This window comes from Callorhinus ursinus, unplaced genomic scaffold (genome assembly GCF_003265705.2).
Source record: "Callorhinus ursinus isolate GAN/ISIS: 27379988/994484 unplaced genomic scaffold, GSC_fseal_2.0 scaffold4, whole genome shotgun sequence".
Lineage (NCBI taxonomy): Eukaryota > Metazoa > Chordata > Mammalia > Carnivora > Otariidae > Callorhinus > Callorhinus ursinus.
In genome coordinates, this window is record NW_027397066.1 from 126,957,106 (window position 1) to 126,978,099 (window position 20,994).

At 40.8% G+C, this 20,994-nt stretch overlaps 1 protein-coding gene across 10 annotated transcripts in view; it reads right to left on the reverse strand.

Annotated features, from left to right (window-relative positions):
• The window catches only part of SH3D19 (SH3 domain containing 19), a 176,025-nt gene that overhangs the window by 148,016 nt on the left and 7,015 nt on the right, over window positions 1-20,994 (reverse strand). For 2 of the 10 annotated variants that reach the window (XM_073892364.1, XM_073892358.1), the window contains exon 1: window positions 10,969-11,067. The exons of 5 other annotated variants lie outside the window; for them this stretch is intronic. The gene's annotated coding sequence lies outside the window, so the exon portion shown is untranslated. Of the gene's footprint in view, window positions 1-10,968; window positions 11,087-20,994 lie in introns of those variants that run through there. 3 more of the 10 variants (XM_073892361.1, XM_025874302.2, XM_073892359.1) reach the window with 3 other exon arrangements.

Here is a 20,994-nt window from a genome sequence, read left to right on the forward strand (position 1 = left end):
AATTTTCACTTTAGGAATTTAACGAAGGTGGGATTTGCTAAGGTCACATGTAACAAACAAAGCTGTACACTAAGGCTGTCAGCAATTTTCCCCCCTAAAAGTGGGGGAAAATTATATAACTCTTTCCAGATCTTTTTATTAATATAACAAATGGACTATTTCAAGTAATCGCCCATTTTTCCTTTATTTCACGAAATTGTAAAGTCACCCTCAAAATGTGGGGACATTACGGAAAAAGAATTCAAAATAATAAAACGTGGAGGTGACATTTTGATGTTATTTCAACAGTGGCTATTTTATCTTTTCGGATGCTTGACTTCATTCTGAAGCTATACTATTCTCCCCACCACATTTGACTATGTGTAGTTTATTTACATACTAGAAATCAGCTGAGAATTTTATTAAACATATTCCTTCTTCAGGAAAGGGAGGAAGAGGAAGGAGTCACTCAAAATAACCAGAGGTTAGACTCATTATATTCCCTACTATCAACATTAAGAGAAAATGTTCGTTGTCCTAAGAATAAAAAAGATTGAAATCTTTAATAGGAAACTCTAATTGTCGTTCAGGATAATCACCCTCGACCGACCCAAATTCTCTCCATGACGTCTTCTACCACCTAAGTGTTCACTTCCCCTCGCCGTGTGGTTGGAAGAGAGTGACTGGGGTCTAGTCCTGTGGCACTTGGTGCCGCTCTTACGACACCTGGCCCACACTACCTTGTACCATAATTAGCTGTGAATACTCAGGAGTGAAAAGAAGAAGACACAATGAGGGCCTAGGACTCCAAGATGCTAAAAGCTCCTGATTTTAGTGGAAATTAGTGATAAAAGGAGAGATTCTAGACGCAGTTGAGTAAAACTGAGATAATACTTTGATTTAGATACTGATTTTTTGATATTTTGATATTGATTTAGATACTTGATTTAGATTTAGATATGATGTGAATGGATTGGCTGTGGATGATGAGACTGGTAAGTGCGAAGAAGGATGAGAAAGAAAAGCACCTAAAAAGAGAAATCCAGAATGACTCCTAGGTTACTGGCCTCAGAATGGTCATCCTGTTAAATGAAATGAGGAAGGATGGAAGAGGAAAAGATCTGACAGGCTACCCAATCCAGTGGTATCTGAATTCCCCCAAGGATGTCAATCTTGTAATCCCCAGAACCTGTGACTATGTGACCTTATCTGGTAAAAAAGACTTTCCCTACATAATTAAGCTAAACATTCTGAGATGGAGAAATTATGCTGAATTATCTGGGTGAGCCCAACAGAATCACAAATTTTCTTATAAAAGGAATGCAGGAGAGTGGGAGTCTGAGGTGTTTTCGCGACTATGCAAAAGACACACAGACTGAAGCGGAAGGGAGAGAGGAGCAAAGATGCCATGCTGCTGGGTCTGAGGACAGAGCAAGGGGCTACAAGCCAAAGAGTGCACTCAGCCTCTAGAAGTAAAAAAAGGCAAAGACATGATTCTCCCCTAGAGCCGGCAGATGCAACGCAGACCTACGACACCTTGATTTTAGCCCAGTGAAACTGATTTCAGACTTTTGATCTCCAGAACTGTGGGACAATAGATAAATGTTGTTGGAAGGCACTATAAAGTTGTACTAATTTGTTACAGCAGCAACAGGAAAGGAATACATTCATCTTCGATTTGAGAAGCCTATCAGATACCCAACTAACAATGCGGAGCAGACAGTTTGGAGCTTAGAGAGGGCAAGACTAGAGAAATAGACTCACAAGAATCTGTTTGAATTATGGATCCTCTTCCCCACACTCTCACCCTGCACCCCAAAACACTTATGCACACACACATTTTCATGTAATTTCAAGATGCTCAAGGATTCCTAGAACCTGCAGAATATTTTAAGTAACCACAAGGCAGCCTGTTCTAACCCTGATAAGACTGTTCCCTCCAAGGAGGAGGGAACCAAGTAACTCTTTCTTTTTTTAAAAAGATTTATTTATTTATTTATTTATTTATTTGAGAGAGAAGAATGAGAGAGAGAGAGGCGCGCATGCACATGAGAGGGGGGAGGGTCAGAGGGAGAAGCAGACTCCCTGCAGAGCAGGGAGCCCGATGCGGGACTCGATCCTGGGACTCCGCAGGATCATGACCTGAGCCGAAGGCAGTCACTTAACCAACTGAGCTACCCAGGTACCCCCAAGTAACTCTTCATTAAAAAAAAAAATCTTTAAAATTTTGTTTCCCAATACTGCTTATAAAAAAAAAAAAAAAAATAGAAGGCTGCTTGGGTGGCTCAGCCAGTTAAGCATCTAACTTTTGATCTCCACTCAGGTCTTGATCTCAGGGTCCTGAGTTCAGGCCCCGCATAATAGAAATGTTACAGAAATATCTAACATAAGAAAGTTCAAATGTAACCACTGTACTCCTCACTACCACCTTTTACACTCCTAATGCTTAAGAATGTGGTCAAGATGCCTCTGACTCCTTATTTAACTGTTTATACATACAGATGTACAGTTGTGGGGTTTTTTTTAAGCTTGCTTAAAAAAAAAAATTAAGCCTGCCTTTTAAAATTAGCTTATAATAACAGAAAGTTGTGGTTACAACATCTGCAAAGCCTCAGAGATGAGAGATATTTGATTCATTTTATTATTAATTCCATATAACTAGGCTAGATAAAAAGGATAACGGTTGATCAAAGAAATTTTGTGTCAATGAATTTTTTAAATAATGAAAACATTTGGCCTTAAAAACTAAAATCACTAGATCATCTTCAAAGGCAAGTATTTGGATATCAGGAGAAATCTCCTATCCCCCTATGAGTTCAATGAAGCTATTTTTACTTCTGAAACAGAGACCTAACATGAAAGACCTCGAGGAGATAGTATTCTAAAAAATGCACTTTTTTCCATTCTTTTGTCCAGAAGCTGCTGAGTTGGTATCATAAGGAAAAATATGTTACTTCACTAAAAGAGGCCAAATAAATGACTAGTTCCAAAATGGCCACATTTTAAAACTTCTAAAAGCAGGTCACAGAGAAAGCAAACAAAACCAATGTCAACCTACCTTTCTTTGCAGCTCATCAGGCCTAACCAAGCTCTTCCAAGAGAGAACAATCCATTGAGCATCAGGATAGGAGCACCCTTGCTGCTGGATCATACTCAAAACCATACACAGTCGGCGGGGTGCCTGGGTGGCTCAGTCAGCTTCCGACTCTTGGTTTCGGCTCAGGTCATGATCTCAGGGTCATGAGATCAAGCCCCTCATGGAGTCTGTTTGTCCCTCTCCCTTCCCCTCTGCCCCACGCCCATTCGCATGGCGCTCTCAAACAAATAAAATCTTTAAAAAAAAAAAAAAAACTGCACACAGTTTTGCACAGTATTTTTCATCAGGCGTTTGAACCTCTACAAGTGGAAAACATCTACCAAATACTGTGTGAATTCAGAAAATAGGCTCTAGAAAAATCTTTCTTGAACAAAGACAAGCATAACAGAATAGATCCGGGAATTCCCAGGAAAAAAAGGTGCAAGGCCACATTAAGAAACCTGAGTTTTAAGGGGAGGATACAATGTTCAAGACATTGAAAGATTTTAATGCTGGGGAAGAACACGGCCGATTTGCATTTTAGAAAAAACACTTCGATGGATGTGTAGAGAATGAATTACAGAAAAGCAAGTCTGGAGGGAGAAAAGCTAGGTACAAGGCTGTTGTGAATGGTGAAAAATATCTGGAACAGGATGGCAGCAGTGAGGACTGAGTCAAGGGCTACATAGAAATATATGTTCAATAGCATTTGGTAAGAGATGATTAAAAAATATAAGTAATCATGGTGGGGGAGGAAGTTAGGAACTCTACCTAGGTTTCAGGGTGAGAAATATAGGTTAAAGACATCAAGAATCTATTAAAAAAAAAAAAAGAAATCCAAACAGACACATTATATTCTTACACTGAGCATTTATTAAATAAGCAAGTTGAGAGAATTAAAATATATTCCAAAAGCTCAATGGGCCAATTTTTAGTTACTTACTAGTTACAGAAAGTTCATGAAAAATAACACACAAAAAATCCTAAAAACCAAGTTTTTGCCATAGTTCCGGTCTGCTCACACTAGCGAACCTTTCAAGGAGGTTGTGGTAGATGATGCTGTTCCCAAGACTCACGGCCCTCCCAGGAGAAGGATTATCCACCCACTCAAGGTGCCAGGGGACTTGCAGGGCCTCCAGCATTTCTGCTGGATTACACTTCCCTGCATCACTAACATTGTTGGCCAAAGAAATGTGAGTCGAAGTAATATATGCTACTTCTGAATAGAGGTTTTAAGAGGTGGCACATGATTTGTCCATTGTTCGTTTTCCCAGTTAGGGATTGCTCCTTCAGCCAGGATCCCAGAATGAAGAAGACAAGTGAGGCTGAGCTATAGCTCGCCAACTGAATATAACTGTTCTAAGATACTGAGCTTTAGAGGCTGTTTATAACCACAGCATTAACAAGATATGACAGATTTGTGATAGATATAGGTGTCTAACAAATAACAATATATGATTTGTTTGTTTCCCCTCTTCCAGTTGAATTTTTCTGTTGATCTACTAAGAAGCAATCCTATGGTTAAAAAAAAAAAAAAAAAAAGTTGGCCCAGGTATCCCAAAACTAAACTGGAAGGAAACTTGATACTCTGTTACAGCAAACTTTTTCCATAAAGGGTTGGACAGCAAATATTTTAGGCTCGCGGGCCACATGACTCTGTCAGAACTACTCAACTCAGCAGATACAACACAAAAGCGGCCACAGACAATATGTAAATGAATGAGCATGGCTGTGTTGCAATAAAACTTTATTCACAAAAACAGTGAGTCAGATTTGGCTCACAGGAATTTAGTTTCCAGATCACTGGCCTAAATCCTTTATACTGTCAATGATGAATCTGAGACCCAGAGAGATTAAATCAAGGTCATACAACGGGCTAGCTGCAATTTGAGCATTAGAATCCAGTCTCCTGCATTCAGTCCTCTACAAAAGGTTCTGTTGGGTCACAAGATGGAGATGAGATATACAGGAAAGTATAAGGCGGAGAATGCTAAACGTAGGTTTTGATTTTATTAAATAGCTTTCAACAGTTTGGTTATAAATGCGGATTTGCTTTTCACGTGATTATGGCTTTCATATAAACAAGTGAATACTGTTAAGATTGAATATCTGAATAAATGATAAATTAGCCAATGCCTGAAAAATGATCTTCACTGGAAACACAATTATATACCTCCTTCTATTTTCATGTCCTCAACTTTATCATTTCTTTTATCAACAGGACAGCTTTTGCTATGATCATTGCAATAACTTTTTTTTTTAAGATTTTATTTATTGGGGCGCCTGGGTGGCTCAGTCAGTTAAGCATCTGCCTTCAGCTCAGGTCATGATCCCAGAGTCCTGGGATCACGCCCCACATTGGGCTCCCTGCTCGGCGGGAGCCTGCTTCTCCCTCTCCCTCTGCCCCTTCCCCCCTGCTCGTGCTTTCTCTCTCTCCCTCCCTCCCAAATAATAAAAAAAAAAAACTATAAAAAATAATAAAGATTTTATTTATTTGACAGAGAGAGACACAGCGAGAGAGGGAACACAAGCAGGGGGAGTGGGAGAGGGAGAAGCAGGCTTCCCGCGGAGCAAGGAGTCCAATGTGGGGCTTGATTCCAGGACCCTGGGATCATGACCTGAGTGGAAGGCAGACGCTAAACGACTGAGCCACCCAGGCGCCCCTGCAATAACTCATCTTGAGGCTATTTTTTTTAAAGAGCATTATAAGCAAGAAATACCCTAGGCCAATAGGCAATTATTTCACATGGTATTTTAAATTTGTTTCTTCAAGTAATACTCATTGGAGGAAACTCAAACAATACAGAAATATATAAAGTGACACACACTATGCCCTCATCAATTCTACTCCCCATAGTATTAACACATGACTGATTTAGATCAATCACAACAGTGCCAACAGTGCAATAAAGCTACTTTCTCTTGGGTTGCCTGGGTGGCTCAGTCTGTTAAGAATCAGCTTTTGGATCAGGTCATGACCCCGGGGTCCTGGGATTAAGTCCTACATCAGTCTCCTTGCTCAGCCTGCCCCTCCCTCTGCTTGTGCTCTCTCTCTCTCTCTCTCTCTCTAATAAATAAATAAAATCTTAAAAAAAAAAAAAGCTACTTTCTCTTTTAACAACAAGAGGAATATGAAGTTCCCCAGGCCAGATATCCCTTAGCAATCATGTTTTTTAAAAAAAATAACAGAGAGATTAAGGATCGTCTATGGCCTGGAATTGAGAAAAGCATGCTACCTACACAGGGTTTAAATGGAGGGTCCTGACCCCAGTACTGTAACCCAATGAGCGAGACTCCTGAAATACTCTGATAATGCTACTGTACAATACACAAACACTTCAAAATGAGTAAGAATATCCACACCTTCTCTTTTGGTATTAATTGGGAAAACCTGGGCTAACTTGCTCATAAAAAGAATGACAATCAGATTTTTTTAAAATCCATACTTGAGTAACATCAGTGAAAATGGCAGAGTAGGGAGTTCCAAAAGTCTGTCCTATGTTAAAATCAATAAAAAAAAAAAAAATTGGTAGAAACTGGCAGAACCAACTTTTCTGGAACTCTGGAAACTAACCAACAGCTTGCAACAACCTCTTATTACACCTAAGTCCAGTGAAACACTTAAAAACAATCTGAATTTTGGTTAAAGTAATGAGCTTTATTAACATTTTAACTTACCTTGGTTCCATCCCCCATTCTCCAGCTCAGTGGTAGCCTTGAAAATAGCTTGCCTTCTTAGTACCAGTATCAAAAGGAGGAAAAAACAAAAAAAGAGAACAGACCTCATGCACAAATTTTAATACAGTGGACCCTTGAACAACGTGGGGGTGTTAAGGATGCTGAACCTCCATGTAGTTGAAAATCCACACAGAACTTCTGACTCCCCCAAAATTTAACTACTAAAAGCCTACCGTTGACTAGAATAGAAGCCTTCCTGATAACATAGTCCATTAACACATATATGTTACATGTATTATATACTGTATTCTTAAAATAAAGAAAGCTAAAGAATATTGAGAAACTATTTATAGTACTACACTGATCAAAAAAAAAAAAATTGTGTATAGGGTGCCCGGGTGGCTCAGTCGTTAAGCATCTGCCTTCGGCTCAGGTCATGATCCCTGGGTCCTGGGATCGAGCCCCGCATCGGGCTCCCAGCTCGTCGGGAAGCCTGATTCTCCCTCTACTGGTCCCTCTGCTTGTGTTCCCACTCTTGCTGTGTCTCTCTCTGTCAAATAAATAAATAAAATCTTTAAAAAAAAAATTTGTGGGGCGCCTGGGTGGCTCAGTTGGTTGAGCGACTGCCTTCGGCTCAGGTCATGATCCTGGAGTCCCGGGATCGAGTCCCGCATCGGGCTCCCTGCTCGGCAGGGAGTCTGCTTCTCCCTCTGACCCTATCCCCTCTCATGTGCTCTCTCTCTCAATCTCTCTCTCAAGTAAGTAAATAAAATCTTTAAAAAAAAAAAAATAAATAAAAATAAATAAAAAAATAAAAAATAAAAAATAAATTTGTGTATAAGTGGACCCACACAGTTCACACCTGTGCTTTTACAGGTCAACTGTAAAATGGGTGCCTTGAAAGACCAGCACAAAAAACTTGCCTTTATCTTGCTTAACTCAGAATCCTCCAAGTGCTAAAAAGTCTCTAGCTGGAGGAAGTTTCTTGAAAATATTTACAGGCGAATAAACACATCAGTTGCTGCTGCATGAGACAATGGATAACAGTTGGGGGAAACAATAGACTAACCAGACATTGGGAGGAAAGACTGGAGAATAAAATGCTTTGGGGAATAAGGGCTTTGAAAAGCTCCCGCACATTCATTCCTGGGGAATCTAGAAAGCCATGTGCATTCCCAGAGTGGGCGCATGCTCAGAAAAGATCTGAGAAGGCCCTAAACTCTCATCTCTGGCGGATCTTGAGGCTCTGCACAAGCAGGAAGTGAAGGCTAAACAAAGTTGTACACTCCCTGGCTGGGCCTTGAAGGTGTGCTGTGATATGCACACACAGGCCACTGCAAAGACTAGGAGATGGGGGGAGGGGGAGCTTTAGACGTTTAAGGAAAACTATCCAATCACTAATTGACCACTAAGGTAATGAAACTAAGACTTCAGTGCCACACATCACAAAGAACGCATACTTTACAGAATTAGTTCAGAAAAGTAACTAAACAAATGATGCCCAAAGTAGCAGTAATAATAAACCTTGGGGTGGGAGAACAATCTGATTCCCAGAATTGCTACACTGTAATATTCAAAATGTCCAGTTTTCAGCAAAAAATTACAAGGAATGCAAAGAAAAAAGAAAGCAGAGCCCACGGGGGCGGGGGGGGGCAGGGAGACAATCAATATAAATGGTTCCTGTGGAAGCACAGACACTGGACTCAATAGACACTTTAAATCAGCTATTTTCAAGATGTTCAAAGAGCTAAAGAAACTGCTAATAGAATGAAAAAATTAGCGGCAGACCAGGAGAACTATCTTCAAATCTCATATCCAGCAAAAGATTTGAATGCAAAATATATGAAGAACTCTTTAAAAAACTCCACAATAGGCAACCAACCAACCTAATTTTAAAATGTGCAAAGACGATATATGGGTATCAATTAACCACATGAAAAGATGCTCAACATCATTATCCATTAAGGAAATGCACATTAAAGCCACAATGAAATATGACTGTATGTCTACCAGAACAGCAAAAACAAATAAGAAAAACCGGCCAATACCAAGTGCTGATGAGGATGTGGAACAAATGTAATTCTCATACATATGGCAATAATACAAACTGGTATAGCACCACTCTGGAAAATAGTTTGGCAGTTTCTTATAAAGTTAAAACATACATTTACCATATGATGCAAACTGATATCTAGGTACTTTTAAAGAAATAAAAACTTTTACGCAAAAAAACTATGTATGAATATTTATAGCAACTTATTCATAATCTCCAAAACCTGAAAACAACCTAAATATCGTTCATCAGGTAAATGGATAAACAAACTGTGGTACATTCACAGAATTCTCAGCAGTAAAACAGAACAAACTACTAGTACAGTATAACAATACAAATGAATCTCCACAACATTGTGTTGGGTGAAGGAAGCCAGTCTCAAAGGTCAGATCCATTATGCATAGTTCCATTTATACCACATTCTGGAAAAGTTAAAGCTACAGAGACAGAGAATAATAGATCAGTGGTTGCCAGGGGCTAAGGGTGTAGGGAAGGTTTGACTCTAAAGGACAGCACAGGAATTTCAAGGTGATGAAAGCATTTTGTATCCTGACAATGGTGGTAGTCACATGAATCTATACATGTATTAAAATTCATAGAAGTACCAAAAAAGAAGTCAATTTTACTGTATATAAATTTTTATCTTTTTAAAAGATTTTATTTATTTGAGAGAGAGCACACATGCCAGAGAAAGCACGAGCAGAGGGAGGAGCAGAGTGAGAAGCAGACTCCCTGCTCAGCAGGGAGAGGGACAAGACCAGCTGGAGGCTGGAACCCAGGACCCTGGGAATATGAGCTGGTCTGAAGGTAGACTCTTAATCAACTGAGCCACCAGGCACCCCTGTATATAAATTTTTAAATTAAAGGAGAAAAAAGACTGCAGGGGTTCAAATCTCAGCTCCACTTAATTTCTCTTCACCTCAATTTTCTTATCTGGGGAAAAACAGAATCTGACTTTATGTTATTAAGGGGGATTACATGAGTTCTTGACATATATTAAGCACTAAACAAGTGACTGATAAATAAAATACTTTGTTCAAACATGCCAAAAAGTTGGTACTTTTTAAAAACCTACTAAGGGAGTAAGAAATCTACTTTTCAATTAAATGAGCAAAGAAGTAAAGAATATTGGAATTAAAACCCGTAATTCCTCATTATCATTAAACATTCTCTGGAAACCTATTAAGTGATTAGCACCAAATTACCTTCTGCAAAGTGTGAACCTGTGTAAAACCTCTGAACATGAAGCCACTCTATTTTAGGGACTAAAACCTCATCCTGTTTTTTGAAACAGTAACTACTCTGGACTATTGAACTGGGCAAAAGCATATGACCAAACACAAGACTGTTACACCAATATTCTTTTTTTTTTTTTTTAAGATTTTTATGTATTTATTTGACAGAGACAGAAAGAGAGGGAACACAAGCAGGGGGAGCGGGAGAGGGAGAAGCAGGCTCCCCGCTGAGCAGGGAGCCCGATGCGGGGCTCGATCCCAGGACCCCGGGATCACGACCCGAGCCAAAGGCAGACGCCCAACGACTGAGCCACCCAGGCGCCCCAACGCCTATATTCTTGATAAAAAAAAAAAAAAACTGGACGCTGCATACAATCTTTTCCTAATAACCGTACTCAGAAAACTAATTAATTGTAAAATGTAATTATTACCTTCCAATCATCATTTTTGGAAAACAAGTTTCCCCATATGTCCCCAAACTGCTAATAGAGACCCCTGACTCTTACACCTCGGTGTTGAGCTGCTACCCGAATCTGTGCTCCCTTGAACTGCAATTCTAAGACCCTTTCAAATAAATGCTTTTATTTCAGCGCGTCCTCTCTTCTCAGCGAGCAGAAGTTTACAAAATCCTTCTGTCAAGAAGCTATCGAAAGGTTAGTTCTAAGTACTATGTTAAGTACTATTGTACACTAACAGCAAATGCTGTAATTAAGACTTAGTACTAAATGTTCAGTATAGCTGCCCCTCTCCCGGAGGGGCTGTTAAATGGCAACCTCCTTTCCCCAAGTCAGGTGATGTCCGCAGCGCTGAACTTGCTGCTTACTTTGACGCCCTACATGCCATCTATCTTGCCCGGCCGGTCACGCCTTCCTCAGGGGCCTGGGGCTTTTAAGCAGCAGCACCGGCTGCAATAACGGGGACTATCTTCCCAGCGTCGCTCTCCTTACCTGAAAATTAGCCTCCTTTCCGTGGCCAAGTATCCAAAATCTACATTTGTACTTTGAAAGTGGGTTCAAGGGGGACCCAAGATGGCGGCACCCTCGGCGGGGAGGAGCCGCTCGCCCCGAGAACCCACAACCGTCTGCGGTGGCCGCGCTGCGGGCGGGCTGAGGTGCCCGCGAGTTCAAGGCCCCGCGGAGCTGCTTTACCAACCCCGAGGCCAAGAAGACCCCGAAGGGAGGCCGTGAGGAAGGACTCCCAGCCCTGGACTTGACATCCATTTGCTGTCCTTTCAGACCAAAGCCGGGCACCAGCTGTACTGATGACACCAAGTGGCAAACATCTAAAACTTTTTTTTTTTCCCCTGAAGATTTTATTTATTTGGGGGGGCTGGGGGGAGGGGGGGGGGGGGGGGGGGGGGTGCAGAGGGAGAAACAGGCTGAGCAGAAAGCCCAGTGCCAGGGCTTGATCCCTATACCCTGGGATCATGACCTGAGCTCAAGGCAGATGCTTAACTGAGCCACCCAGGTGCCCCAAACATCTAAAGCTCTTAAGACTAAAAAGGAAATAGGAAAACTGTGAAGTTTCTTGGTTTCAGAGCATATCCTTTCTTCTCAACAGGGTAATCCATGAACAAAGTAGGAATTTGCTTTCCATCATGGTGTACATAAGGATTTGGGTCAAAATAAAACAAAAATAATAAAGATCACATTAAAACATTTCTTAAAAGTTCAATTCTATTCTATTTGGCAGATATGTATTGACCATAAGTGCCAGTCACTGTTTGAGTTATGAAGCTATAAAAATGGGAAAAAAAAAAAAAAGTCTCTCCCCTCATGGAACCCATTACTGGAAGTCACAGTGTTCAGATCATGCATGGAGTCCGCCAATTTTATCCTCGGCATTCTAATAACCCTCATAACATCCCCGAGATCCAAAGTCCTATCTAATAGAAGCAGCTGCAGGTGATTCTCAATTGTCCTATGAAGGTACCCCAGGCCCCTACCACACTCACCTAGGAGAAGGGATCTGATAGGTACAAAAAGGTAGCTCTCTATAGTTTGTCCAGGGCCTCTGACGTAAACTGGCCTGAGAACCCTGCCCCAAAGGGTAAAGGACAGTAGCTGGACAACCTACTTAGAGCTTCTTTCTTGAAGAGGCTGACTGTAAGAAAGAGAAAGCCAATTCTCCAGTAACTTCAGAAGCCACGAAAGCAGAGAGAAGTAAACTAAGTCACCAAAAAAGGTGGTATCACTGACATACAAGAACCGGTTATCCCAACTTACAAAGAAATGTTCTCTGGAGGGCGCCTGGGTGGCTTAGCTGTTAAGCGTCTGCCTTCGGCTCAGGTCATGATCCCAGGGTCCTGGGATGGAGCCCCACATCGGGCTCCCTGCTCAGCGGGAAGCCTGCTTCTCCCTCTCCCACTCCCCCTGCTTGTGTTCCCTCTCTCGCTGTGTCTCTCTCTGTCAAATAAATAAATAAAATCTTTAAAAAAAAAAAGAAAAGAAATGTTCTCTGGAGTCGCTATTTGCTATCAGTTTCCCAGAGCAACTTTTATTTCCAAATGATTTCTGAGGCCATTTCCTGTTTCTTCCAACTTAACTGTGTATCCCTGTAATAAGCCTCCATCAGCTGAGGTGAGCCAAACAGGCCTCTATTTCTTACACTGTGAAAATACATAACTATCACATACATTGCTTTCCAGTTACTTCAATGATAGTGCCTTACAACATTAAGTGCAGCCTCATTATGCTACAAGATAATAGAGGGATTAAATAAAACCCCTGTATAAAATGCATGGTGGATTCTGTTTATTTCTTCTGTTTGACTACAAGTCATCACAATATGAATTACTTATGATGGAAAAACATAAACGGTTCAAATTACAAGAAATCACACTGAAACCACTCAACATCACATTTAGTGTCCAAACAGGACACTAAACCAGTGAATCTCACCACACACGGAGGAAGTTCAAAAGTCTAGCTCCCCAGCAACTATTCCAGAAGTAATTAATCAGGAAATCTGAAGATGGGATCAGGAGCATAGTCTCTTTTTAAAGCTGCACCTGAGTCTGATGCCTAGCCAGTGCTGAGAACCTTGGCACTGAGGTGGGGAGGCACTAGGTACAGGCATTGTTACACAAAATGTGGTCCAGGGACCAGAAGCAGCAGCATCACCTGGAGCTTGTTAGAAATGCAGAATCTCGGGCTCCACCGCAAACCTATTAAATTAGGGATCACATTTTTATAAGATCTCCAGGTGACTTGTAGGCATATTAAAGTTTGAGAAGCACTGTTTAGAGCACCCATTGCTACAGAACTATGAAAAATACCACACACCATGTTATAAAGTTTAATACCACAAGAAATGTTCTAAGAAGAAACAGGAATAGAACAGTTTAAGAGGTAAAATGTTGGGGCGCCTGGGTGGCTCAGTCGGTTAAGCAGCTGCCTTCGGCTCAGGTCATAATCCCAGGGTACTGGGATGGAGCCTGGCACTGGGCTCCCTGCTCAGCAGGGAGCCTGCTTCTCCCTCTCCCTCTGCCTGCCTCTCTGCCTACTTGCTCTCTCTCTGTATCTCTCTGCCAAATAAATAAATAAAATCTTAAAAAAAAAAGGTAAAATGTTTCTGATATTAGGCATTTCACATTATCTAATTAACATTAATCTTCAAATGCAATCTTATTCCAAATGGATTCTACTTACAAACTACACCCTCCACTGGCAAGAGTTATGTCTCAACTGAGTAACACAACTGTACTTTATAACCCCAGAGCTCCAGTTACCTCCACTGAGCTAGTGTGTGCTGAGGGGGAGTCCTTTTGGAGAAATAAGGAGTGTAGTGACAAGAAGGGATCATTTACATGAATGGCCCATGCTGGTGGGCCTTCCAATTTTTTTGTGAACATCTCTGTACTAGTTTCAAAGGACTATTTGGAAATGACGATTTTTACTGCTAGAAAAACTAATTCTCCACATTATTATGCAAATTGTCTTCTGTGCCCCTTGTTCTTGGCCAGCTCTCAGAGAAAAAGCATTTAGTTATCTTCCAGTATAGTGATTCCTTGATTAATGTATCTTCGGGAAACAATGCTCCAGTACAATGAAGGCAGGCATCTCAAACACAAATGAACTCTGAATCATAAGCAGCAAGCCTGGAACGCATTGTAGGGCTCATCAGCAATGCAATTGTTAACCTGCTCATATGCAGCAGAGGAGGGACAAAAATCACCTCCCGTCACAGCTTCCATTTATTTATTCCCTGAGAAATAGCCTGACCTGGCAATAAGCAAAATGACAACATCAGAAAACTGTTTTCAGATCCTACAGGTTTCCTTTTCAGTACCCTTCAACTTGCCCTAGGAGGACCCTGACCCTCTTCAAGAACTATACATCACACAAGAGAACTTGGAGGTTCACAAGCACCTTCCCTAGAATAAACTTATGAAGTAGTTTGAGAATGAATAATTCCCTTTCAAAAGATGCAAAGGGAGGGGGGTTACTCTAAGTGATTTTTCAGTGGCCATATTATAATAAAGAACAAAACGAGCGCCTGGGTGGTTCAGTTGTTAAGCGTCTGCCTTCAGCTCAGGTCATGATCCCAGGGTCCTGGGGTTGAGCCCGAGTCAGGCTCCCTGCTCAGTGGGAAGCCTGTTTCTCTCCCTCTCCCACTCCCACTGCCTGTGTTCCCTCTCTCGCTGTGTCTCTGTCAAATAAATAAATAAAATCTTTTAAAAAAAAACAAAAAACAAAAATTTGGATATCCTAAGGTAACCTCATGTTTCCAAAATGCATTAAGCATGGTGGTAGGGAGAGAAAATAAGATCAAATTAGAATTTGTATCAGTCAGGAACTGTATTCCACTGCTAGTTGTACAGGCCTAAGATAACAGTGGCTTTATTTATTTATTTTTATTTTATTTATCTTTATTTTTAAGATCTTATTTATTCATTTGTCAGAGAGAGAGAGCACAAGCAGGGAGGAGCGGCAGGCAGAGAGAGAAGTAGGCTCCCCGCTGAGCAAGGAGCCCGATGCGGGGCTCGATCCCAGGACCCTGGGATCGGGGCCCAAGCTAAAGGACCAAGACCCCACCTAACTGACTGAGCCACCCAGGTGCCCCTAACAGTGGCTTTAACCAGATAGTTTATGTTTTCTCAAATAAAGAAGGCAGGAAATCAAAACCTCCTATGATAACTCTGTTATCACTAGAAACTAAGTGAGATTCCATCCATTTTTCTGCTCCACCATTCTCAGTGCCTGGCTTCCATCCTCAAGGTGACCTCATGGCCAGGATGGCTGCTAGGAGCTACACCTCCTATTCCTGGTAGGAGTGGGAAGGAAGAGCAAAAGGATATGCTGTGCAGCTGAGTCCCCTTTTTTTTTTTTTTTAAGATTTTATTTATTTATTTGAGAGACAGCACGAGTGGGGGGAGGAGCAGAGGGAGAGGAGAAGCAGACTCCCTAAGCAGGGAGCCAGACACAGGGTTCGATCCCAGGACCCCGGGATCATGACCTGAGCTAAAGGCAGACGCTTCATCGACCGAGCCACCCAGGCATCCCCGAGTCCCCTCTTTAAAGCACTTTCCTAGAAGCCGCACTCAACTCTTACTTGCATCTCATTAGTAAGCTGGTAGAAGCAGGTGGGCACATTGCCACATTAGGCAATACAGGGTTCCACTGACTAAGGAAGAAGGGGATGAATACTGGGTAGGCAACTAGGAGTCACTTCCTCCTCGTTGTGTGACCTTGAATAGATTATTTACCCCTCCTAGGCCTCATGTTCCTCATCTGTAAAAATGAAGGAATAGTCATACCTACGTCATAGGATTGGCACAAGGACTAAATGTAAAACAACTACAATACTACCTGGTACCCACTGCATGGTAAGTATTAACTCGTTATTATCTAATTAGTCTAGTCCAGCACTTTTCCAAATTCCTCTCCTACTCTAACTTCCTCTCCATATCCAAAATTGAAACAAAACTCCTATTAGTCCTTTGTACCTGCTGATACTCTAGTATGAATGAGTTTTAATCACAGGACACCTCAATCAGACATATGTATGTTGTGCCTTTCCTTTCTAATTATGAAATGAAATTATGTGCCTGACATCGGCACACATCGGATATTCTAGGCAGAATTAGGGTTCAGGAATTGAGCTTATATTCCCCCCAAAGGCAGGGTCTAAAGACAACTCCAATGTGTATGTTTAGAGAGCCTCAAGAAATGAAGGAGACAGTAAAAAAAGAATGGTATCTCCCATGCAGAGGGATTCCAAAAAAAATGATGTAGATACTCTGCCCTCAAGAAGTTAGAACATAACTCCTTCCTCCTTATGTGTGGGGTGTGCACAGTGATTTCCTTCACTTCCTACAGGATGGAAAGAGGCTTGGGGTGGGTAGAGTAACCTTGAAGTTGAGAAATCTGACAAATACTAACTCAGATAAAGGTCAAGGTCAACATCAACAGCGATAAATAATGCTAATATGATGTACACTTAATATACAATAAAAATGTGGCAAGCATTCATGTCTCCCAAACACCCACAGCCCCACTCTAAACATGAGAAAACATATCAGACAAATACCAAGAGTGACATCCTACAAAATATCTGACCAATAAACCCTCAATACTGTCAAGTCCATTGGGCGCCTGGGTGGCTCAGTTGGTTAAGCGACTGCCTTCGGCTCAGGTCATAATCCTGGAGTTCCAGGATCGAGTCCCGCATCGGGCTCCCTGCTCAGCAGGGAGTCTGCTTCTCCCTCTGACCCTCTTCCCTCTCGTGCTATCTCTCATTCTCTCTCTCTCAAATAAATAAACAAAATCTTTAAAAAAAAAAAAAATACTGTCAAGTCCATCAAAAACAAGGAAAATCCTTGAAACTATCAGAGCCAAGGGGAGCCAAAGGAGATACAACTACATGTAATATGATATTTTAGATGGGATCCTGCAAAACAAGAATTAGGTAAATGCTAAGAAAATCTGAATAAATTATGGATTTTAATTAATAATATATCAACACTGGTTAAGATGTAAATAATAGGGGAAACTGGATGTGAGTATATGGGAACTCTATGTACTATCGTCACAATTTTTATATAAATCTAAAACTATTCTAAAAACCAAAGTTTAAGGGGCGCCTGGGTGGCTTAGTCGTTAAGCGTCTGCCTTCGGCTCAGGTCATGATCCCAGGGTCCTGGGATCGAGCCCCACATCGGGCTCCCCGCTCCGCGGGGAAGCCTGCTTCTCCCTCTCCCACTCCCCCTGCTTGTGTTCCCTCTCTCGCTGTGTCTCTCACTGTCAAATAAAATCCTTAAAAAAATAAAAAATTAAAATTAAAAAAAAACAAAGTTTAGGGACACCTGGGTGGCTCAGTCAATTAAGCTTCTGCCTTTGGCTCAGGTCATGATCCCAGTGTCCTGGGATCGAGCCCCGCTTAAGGCTCCCTGCCTGGGGGGAGGGCGGGGCAGGGGTCTGCTTCTCCCTCTGCCTGCCGCTCCCTCTGTTTGTGCTCACTCCCCTCCCTCTCTCTCTCCCCAACAAATAAATCTTTTTAAAAATTTAAAATTAAAAAAATTAAAAACAAAGTTTATTTAAGCGGGGGGCGCCTGGGTGGCTCAGTCAGTTGAGACTCTTGATTTCAGCTCAGGTCATGATCTCAGGGTTGCGGGATGAAGCCCTGCATGAGGCTTCATGCTCAGTGTGGAGTCTGTTTGAGATTCTCTCCCTCTCCCTCTGCCCTTCCCCCAACTTTCTCTCGCTCACGCGTTTCTCTCTCTCAAATAAATAAATCTTAAAAAAAAAAAAGACAGTCTACAGCCTGTACCCCCCAATGCCCCCTCATACACACATTCCCACCCCAAAGGCAAGCTTAGAGCTCCTAAAGATGAGGCCTACAGTTAATGAGAGACAGGAACTGATTTCTACCTCCTTGTAAAGAAGAAGGCAGGCCACCTTCCTCCTTGTGTCAGGTTATATCCACTTCCTCCCCAACCTTAACCCCACTCTATGCTCTGAAGCTACTAAACACATATTTTCATCTTGTACTTAATTGATAACATTCCCATCATGCCTACCCTTACCCTCCTTACTATAAATTCCCTAGAACACATCTTATTCCATTGCTGAAGTGGATCACCACTTTATCAATGGAGCTCCTGTCTTGAGCCTGCAAGATAACTTAAGCTAATGTAACTGTTCTCTCCAGGTGAGGCAATGTCTCCTGAGCTTTGCACTTTTGGCTTCTACCTCATCAATAGAGCACTTCAGAAGGAGCCCAGAGAAACCTGCCCAAGATCTTACCACACACTTTGGCAAACTTCTACAAACTAAGTCAGAAGTTATTTTTCTTCTCATCTCCTAGAATCATCAAGTGTAAAGGTGGAAGTCTTATCCTTTCAATTAATAAAGCAAAAACCATGGCCCAGAGAGATGCTGTAAATTGCTAGAGGCTAAAGCTAATTGAGAGAGACTTGATTAAAACCCAAGCGCTCAGAGGATTAATTTCAAAGTACCACTGAATGCAAAGCTGAAATGACCTAAGGGAAAGCTGAGTATATTGCCCTCAGAATATAATGTGCCAATGAAGTTAGAAGCACCAATGAATAGTGTCAAAATTTAACAAAAGGAAGAAGAATGAAGAGATGCACCCTGGTTAACTTTGAACTACATGAAAAGCAAGAATGAGCTTTTCATTTGTAATGACGAATAAAAGGTAAAGGTCACTATAAGACATGTTAAAATTCTGTATGGGACAAGGAATGCCAAATGAAGAACTCCACTCAGTCTTTGCGGGGGGGGGGGGGTCTTGTAAAATTAATGTATTTCTAAAAGATGCATGAACTCCAAAGCAAAGCAACTACATTAGATTATGAAATGCTGAAGATGCAGGTTTACCTCCTTCTTCTCCACCAACTGAAACCCCATAACTTCTCCCAAATGAAGAAAAATGTGGATTCGGCTAAGTGTCAGCTATTTTAACAATAACAAAAGTATACATAAATAAACACTAATAACTTTATAAATATTCACTATGTACCTATCCATGTTCTAAAGCTATTAGCTATACTAATTCATTTAATTCTCAAATTCTATGCAATAGGCTTTATTAATATTCCCATTTTACAAATAAGGAATGGAAGCCCAGAGAGTTTAGGTAACTTGTTCAAGGTCACACAGTTAGTGAGAAAAAATGAACAAGGACAGTTTGGTTCTCTTGCTAAAGTCCCCTTGACAGTCACCATGGACTACTTTATATTCTTATTTATCTTCATCTACTTTATATTATTTATCTTCATTAAAGCCTAGAAGACATGGATAAATTCCTAGAAACACATAACCTCCCAAAACTGAAGGAGGAAGACATAGAAGATTTGAACAGACTGATGACCAGCAACGAAACTCAATCAGTAATCAAAAAACTCCCAACAAACAAAAGACCAGGACCAGATGGCTTCACAGGTGAATTCTACCAAACATTCAAAGAGTAAAGTTAATACATATTCTTCTCAAACGGTTCCAAAAAAAGAAAAAAAGAAGAAAAGGAAGGAAAGCCTCCAAATTCATTCTATGAGGCCAGCATTACCCTGATACCAAAATCAGATCAAGACTACTACAAAAAAAAAAAAAAAAAGAACTATAGGCCAATATCTCTGATGAACCTAGATGCAAAAATCCTCAGCAAAATACTAGTAAACCAAATCCACAATACATTAAAAAATATCATTCACTATGACCAAATGGGATTTATTCCCAGGATGCAAGGATGGTTCAATATTCACAAATCAATCAACATGATACATCACATCCACAAGAGAAAGGATGAAAACCATATAATCATTTCAAGAGATGCAGAAAAAGCATCTGACAAAGTACAATACCCATTCATGATAAAAGCCCTCAACAAAGTAGGTTTAGAGGGAACATACCTCAACATAATAAAGGCCATATATGAAAAACCCACAGCTAACATACTGGGGAAAAAAACGAGCTTTTCCCCTAGGAATAGGAACAAGGCAAGGATGTCCACTCTCACCACTTTTATTCAACATAATACTGGAAGTCCTAGCCACAGCAGTTAGACAACAAAAAGAAATAAAAGGCATCCAAATTGGTAAGGAAGAAATAAAACTTTCACTATTTGCATATTACATGATACTATATATAGAAAACCCTAAAGACTCCACCAAAAAACTACTAGAACTGATAAATGAATTCAGTAAGGTCGCAGGATATAAAATCAATATACAGGAATCGGTTGTATATCTGTACACTAATAATGAAGTAGCAGAAGGAGAAATTAAGGAAACAATTCAATTTACAATTACACCAAAAATAATAAAGTATCTAGGTAAAAATTTAATGAAAGAGGTAAAAGACTTGTCCTCTGAGAACTATAAAACTCTGGTGAAAGAAATTGAAGATGACACAAACAAATTAAAAGATATTCCATGCTCATGGACTGGAAGAACAAATACTGTTAAAATGTCCATATGAGGGGCATCTGGGTGGCTCAGTCAGTTAAGTGTTCAACTCTTGATTTTGGTTCAGGTCATGATCTCAGGGTTGTGATCCAGCCCTGCAGAAGGCTCCAGCCGGCTTGGGATTCTCTCTCTCCCTCTGCCTGGCCCCTTGTGATTGCAGGCTCTCGCTCTCTCTCTCAAATAAATAAATCTTTAAAAAAAGAAAAAAGTCCATATTACCCAAAGCAATCTACAGATTTAATGCGATGCCTATCAAAATACCAAGAGCATTTTTCACAGACCTAGAACAAATGATCCTGAAACTTGTATACGACCACAAAAGAGCCCGAATAGCTGAAGCAAGCTTAGATAAAGAATAAAACTGGAGCTATCACAATCCCAGATTTCAAGATATACTACCAAAACTGTAGTAATCAAAACAGTATGGTACTGGCACAAAAAAAGACACAGTTCAATGGAATAGAATAGGGAGCTCAGATATAAACCCATGATTACATGGTCAATTAATCTACAACAAAGGAGGCAAAAATATGCAGTGGGAAAAAGA